The sequence below is a fragment of the Nothoprocta perdicaria genome, unplaced genomic scaffold, assembly GCF_003342845.1.
Source record: "Nothoprocta perdicaria isolate Ctin4 unplaced genomic scaffold, notPer1 scaffold_51, whole genome shotgun sequence".
NCBI classification, from domain to species: Eukaryota; Metazoa; Chordata; class Aves; order Tinamiformes; family Tinamidae; genus Nothoprocta; species Nothoprocta perdicaria.
The window spans coordinates 3,301,380-3,307,616 of record NW_020455766.1 but is presented as its reverse complement, the minus strand read 5'-3'; positions in this window follow the sequence as shown (position 1 = coordinate 3,307,616).

Genomic DNA, 6,237 nt, shown 5'->3' with positions numbered 1-6,237 from the left:
GCGCGGGCCGGCGCCGAACGCGGCCTCTCGGCAGCCATCCGCGCCGCTCGCCCGCGCCTCCTCCTCCACGTCTCGGCGGCAGGTGAGCCGCGCGCGGCGCGTCGCGACCCGCGGCGGCCCCTTTGCGGCTCCCGGGCTGCCTCGCGGGTAGCAAGTGCGCCCGCTGCCAGCGGGAGGGCCCGGGATGCAGCCACAAAGGCACCCGGGAGGCGCCGCGCACAGCCGGGTCCGTAGCAGTTCCTGGACAGCGCCGTCCCGTCCCTTAGAGCGCTGAGGTAGCGGCTGGCGGCGAAACGTGAATGAGGCCGCTGCCCCCCGAGTTTCAGGGCTGCGTCTGGGCTCCTTTTTAGCCTTTAGAAGCTCCACAGAGTCCTTGGGGAAGGGCACTGTAGCGGGCACAGGGAGGTAGGAAGTTGTTCCTCTGAGGAGACTCACTTAGTGSGGGTGCTTCTCTGAGGAGCACGACTTAAAATCCTGCTGCGGGCACCTGCTGTCGGGGTAGAGGGCAGCTCTCCTGCCTCTAATGCCGCCTCTGCGGGGGGCAGAAAGCCTCCCAGCCCCGCGTGTTCGGTGCCCTCAAGACTTGAGCTCGTTCGGGCTCTCCTGCTTTGGGACTGTGAAGCTGAGGGGACCGCAGGACTCAGAAAAGCCAGGGCAGCTTTTTTTTTGTGGTGTGCAGAGGTCAGCRTGTGTTCCCAAGTAGCCACCTGCTTAATGGAGCAGGGAATATACAATGGAGCAGGAAATATACTGGAGTTAAATCACAAGAAGYGAGACAAGCCAGTGCTGGGCTTTGAGTGCAAAGTTTCAATGCAAACCAACCTTTTTTGTCTTCTCTCTCCTTGATGCTCAACTGAAAAGCTGGGCTAGCGATTTGATTAAGCTTGAACTGACCCCTGTCGCTGCRGAAGTCTGAGCGGGTTGTGGGAGCAGGGTCTGCGTGACCCTCGCCACGCTTGCTATCATCCTGCGATGCGCAGGGATACCCGCTGCKGGCGGGATCAGCCTTTCTGAGCACTTGCTGCCACAAGGTGGCCAGGTGAGGTCCAAACACGCTGCCTTTCCCTTGCAGCTGCATTACAGCACAGCAAAACCCAACCGAAATAATAAAAACGAAGGGAAATCTGCTGKTTTTATTGCTTGGGAGTTTGCTGCGAGCAGCGCTTGCCTCAYATCGCTGTTGGGCCGTCAGGACGCAGCTTTAGCTTTCAGTGCCTGCTTAGCCCTGGTGGTGCCAGTGATGGGGGACTGGAGAGCAGGTGTGAGCCCATGTCCAGACCCCAGCCAGGCATCAACGGAGCTCACGGGTGCCCGCTTTGCTCTCGGGCAGTAAGGACAGACAGAGCTTTAACCAAAGTCAGCAAACCCACCATCTCTGGATATTGTTTGCACTGCTGAGAGGAAATGCRTATTTTAACGGATAAATAGTAGTTAGGTTTTTTCTTCTGCAAAATCATGTTGGAGACAAGGCTCTGCAGTCTTCACTGCAATACGGTCAGGCAAAGTCAACCACAGGGGATGCTGGAATAAGAGGAAGGGAGAGGGAATGAGAAATAACTGACCTCATGTACCTGTATCACTGTAATAACTACTCCTAGCAGATGTTCCTAATCTCTAAAAATTTGAGTTGCCTCTTGAATTTTACACCAACGTTGCCTGTGTCACTGGAGAATTACATCCTGCTTTTTTTACCAATGAACACTTAGTGTACTCTGGCTATTACCTGACTTTGCCTTAGATTTTTAAGGCAACACATTAAAACCCCATCCTTTCTGCTGTGTGGAGATGCTACCCGTTTAAAGCACATGTCACTGCCAGACTTTGGCTGGGGCCATCCAGCCCTGCCGGGAGCGGGAGCGAGCGGTGTCGGCAGCCCAGGCCGAGGGCTCCAGCGTGCGGCGCTTAGCCGAGCCCTTCCCAGCGCGCAGAGTGCGCCCACCGTCGCTGCTGAAGGTAATTGGAGGTGGATTGCAAATCACACAGTCCTGCCAGCACTAATGTAAAGCTGCTTCATGTATTCAGCATATCTAGCTCTCTTTTTTTTGTTTGTTTGTTTTCCTTGTTACTTGTACTTCCCAGGGAAGATATAATTACCTTGCTAAATTATGTTGGCAACATTATTCTCTGTATGAATGGCTATTGAAATATATTTTAGAATAAGGAAAAAAATGCAAGAGGCTAAATTCCCACTGACTTCAAAGGTTACAGATAAGACCCCTAGAAGTGCTTTATTCTCTTGAGCCTTCCTGGTAGTGGCTCAGAGATGTTAAATTGGGGTGAGCTCTTCTCCTCCCTGACAGCATGTTTGCGCAAAGTATAATGTCATTTGCCTCAGGGCATTACTCACCAATTAGTAAAAGATGCTCTAACTGGACAACTGCTGCTTAACAAACTGTGAAGCTCACAGGAATTTCCATGGGACTTTCTGCAAATATTCTCACTGCCAGATTTTTCTCGTGCACTCGTCCTCATGGAAATAGAGCACTCTGAAGAGAGAGAGAAAAAAAAAAAAGAGAGAGAGAGAGAGATCCCTATTTCAGGAGTGCTGGTCCCCAACTAATCTTCATTTCCTGTGTCAGCTTYTGTGTGGCTATCCCAGAACTGGCCAACAGGCAGTTTTACTCTCTTGGAAATTCTTCAAGAATTACTGCTGGCTTCCTCCCCCTAGTGCTTTCCTGAGACAAAATCAAATTTGCAAGCAATAAAAATTGCACATGAAGTGAGGGGGCGAGCTTGGAGGGGATCCCCCTGGCCTCCAAGACTGTGTTGGGCAGAGTGTTGTGACCTCCTCAGGGGCTCTTGTCCCCAGGATGGGCAGAAGGCTACCTGAGCACTAGGCTGGTGCTTGGTGCAGGACTTGCTGTCCTGCCCACGTCACAGGTGACCAACCTGCTTACTGCTGCGCCATAAGTGTTGCTAAAAAGGTTTCTTCTGAGTTTAATAAGCTGGAACGGCCGTAGAATAACTTCCCAAGAGAACTAATTGCTACTTGCATATGCAAAGGTGGGAAGAGTACATTAGAAAGGGGCAGAGAGGGATGAAAGTGAGTCATTGCTCCCTGTAAAGGTCAGGGCACTTCCATTCATGAAATAGATTTAACATTSCGATTATGGTTTTTAAATAGCAATGCATAACTTTTCATCCCCTGGCTAGGGGAAATACTTCTCCTGCACTGTGGCCTTCACCTAAAGTTTTATTAGCTTGCCGCCTGTCTTCTCCCTTGAAGCCGTCTGTGTTCGCCAACGCARTGAGGCTTTGTGTCTTTAGGGTAGCGCTTGTGCCCCCAAACTCGTTTGCAGGAAGGGCCCGTTACCTAAATGGTAGGAAGAATTGCAACCCAATGCCAACATGTTTTTAGAAAATAGACATTCAGTAACTGGAGATCAGTGCCCCAAGCAAAAATCGGCCTGTAATAAAATCCATAGGATTCTTGTCATGTATTTCAGAGGCACTAGAATTTGATCTGGGTCTGTGAGTTGTGTTTTTCTTTTGGTTTTTTTTTCTGGTTTTGCTTTTTTGTTCCCCAAGAACAAAGTCAGGAGTTGGGCCATGCTGAGCCAGACCTGCTCAGAAAGCTGATAGGAGGCTTCAATCACTGCCCCTTCGCTCCCTGTTTTCCTCCCAGCCTCTGGTGTGTGTCTGACATCTGAGAGCTCATCTTCACAAAAATGAGTGGCAAAACTCAGTGGATAAGACCGAAGTGCTGCTCCTCGCTGAGTTTGCTCTAGACATAAACTACTGCAAGCTCTCTTTTTCCTTTTCTTCCCTAGGCTCTCATGTCTGCCAATATATTAAATGCTGGTTGCCAAATTCCAGATAATCCTAGGTGTGCTTAGTGGCGTCTTTCCCAGTCCTTCCTGCCCTCTGTACTAGGTCTATCCTGTCTTGCTCCAGGCCAGCAGACAGCGGCAGTCTCCAGCAATGTGGATTTGCCCCATCCACAGTGCCAGTTCTTGAACCATTAATGCCTCTTGAGGGGGCAGCCGGCAGCCCCGGGAGGGTTTTAGCTTCCCCAGCTGCCTTCCTGCCTGCCTCAGCACTGGCCAGGACGCCCCTGCTCCAGGAGCACCCCAGCTTGCAGCAAGTAGCTCTTGGCAAACGATACCCTCTTCCCTGCCTACACAGAGACTGTGGAGACTCGAGGCTTTGCAGGTTTGTTGGCAGCTGCTTGGCAGCTCATATTGGAAATGGCACTTGGGCTCCCAGCACTGTCATCACTCAAGTGTCCCCGGCAGCTTTGCCTGGACCTGAGTCACAGAGGGAAGCTGCTGCTCTCTAGTGGCAGTCAGGGTCACACCATAAAGGGCTTGTGATTTGCAGGTTGCTTGTCCACGGATTCCCTTTACCTTTGGGCACAGCCATTGTTCTTAGGAATAAGTTTGGTCAGGAAAGTACCCAAAAGCAAACGCCAAAAGGGGCACAAATACGGTTTATTATGTCAACTTTTTTATTTGTGTGAGCATTTATGACACATATTAAAAAAATACTTTCTGTAATCTTGCTGTGCTTTTATTTCCCCATCCTTTARAACAAGGGCTATATACCCACTGCAGAGGAGAGTGCTGGGAGACTTAAGTGCTTTATTATACAAATGCAGAGACATACTTACAAATCAAAGGCARTTTTGCCTTGTCTGATTGAATTGTATCCAAAGGAATCTGGTGGTTGGGTTCATTGCACATCTTGTGTGAACATTACGTGCGAAGAAGTGAATGTAATCTGCATTTGTGACTTTGGTGAGTGAGCCAGAACAGGCAGAGAAGGTGTGGGGAGATCGGAAAGGTTTGAGTGTTTACTCAGAAATTTCCCAGCCAACTATAGTAAAGAGGGTATCTGCTATAGTAAAGAAGGTACCACCCTTTCAGTCCATTAGCAGTGCTAATTTAGGTTGCTGCTGCTTTTGGGAGTCCAGTTTAAGATTTTCCTTCCCAGGAGGCAACAACTTCAGCTCTGTGCCTGGCCAGGTCACATCTAATTATCAGACTGAAGTATCAGCTTTGGCTGCTCCGGAGCTGGAGAGCCAGGACTTGGAGAGCYGCTCCTTTGCACGAGTGCTCTACGGAGCAGCATAGAGCCACTCGGGTCACCTGCCTTGCAGAGCTCTCCTACCCACTGACCCGCAGCCGCTGCTTCCGGAGGAGCTGCATCGAGCTCCGTGGGGCTGCTCGGGCTGCCGCGCTGCGCGGAGAAAGGTCCTCTGTGAAATGTGCCACATTTGTCTTGCTTCTCTAATTCAGAAAAATTTGGTTGGAGAAAAATGTCATAGAAGCATAAATGCAGATTTGATAACTCTGACCTTTCTTTTCTTCCGAACAATAAATGTCAGAAAGCTTAAAATGACAGGCTAGAATGGCTGGAGGTTATTTATGTATTTAAATATTTAGTCAAGAAACACATTTTGAGACTAAAGTCTAATTTACATAAATATTTTGATTTATGACCAAGACTGCCYGGTAACTTCATGGTTGTCACTACCCTGCTCTGCATGGCCACTCAGATGTCTCCTGTGRCAGCACAGATAGGGCTTGGATAGCTCTGCTTTCAGAACTGCAAGCTGTCAGTCACACTGAAGGAGAATCCTCCCTCGCTGGTGCTATAAGACCTATGGCAGGTAGCTGAACTGTCCTAGCTGTACCTGGTAGAAAAAGCTAGTGGCTGCTAGAGACAGAGTGTTCTCTGAAAACAGGGAAACACTCAAGAGTGTTTTCTAACAATGGGTATTCTCAAGATAACAGCAAACTGTTGTACAAAAATGGACTTGGGCATGGAAAATTGCTTGCTGAATGTGGTGCTTGAGGTGTGGAAACAGAGAATCAGTGACTGCTCTGCATTTGCTTTATCTTCTGGCAAAGAGTTACAATGCATTAGGGAGGGAAGGTGCAAGAATCAAATGAAGCTTCGACTTCCAGCTCTGCTGTCTTGCAGTGCTGGGTCTGTCAGTGATGAACATGGCAGGGAGTGAGCGAGGAGGAAAAGAAGCTCACGTGAGGAGTTTGGGTCAGAAAGAGGGTTACATATATATATGTATATTCATAGATATATGCATACACGTCTCTCTCACTCATGTGCCATGCATGGATAACTTCCCCTGGTGACAAGGTATTGGCTTTGTAAAGCAAGGGTACCTGCTTTGGAGCTCCATTGGTAGAACATACTATTTTCTTGCAGATTGCTATTACTTTTATTTTCTAAGAACCCCAATAAGGACAATGAGCTGCTGTTCAAACTCTGAGATTT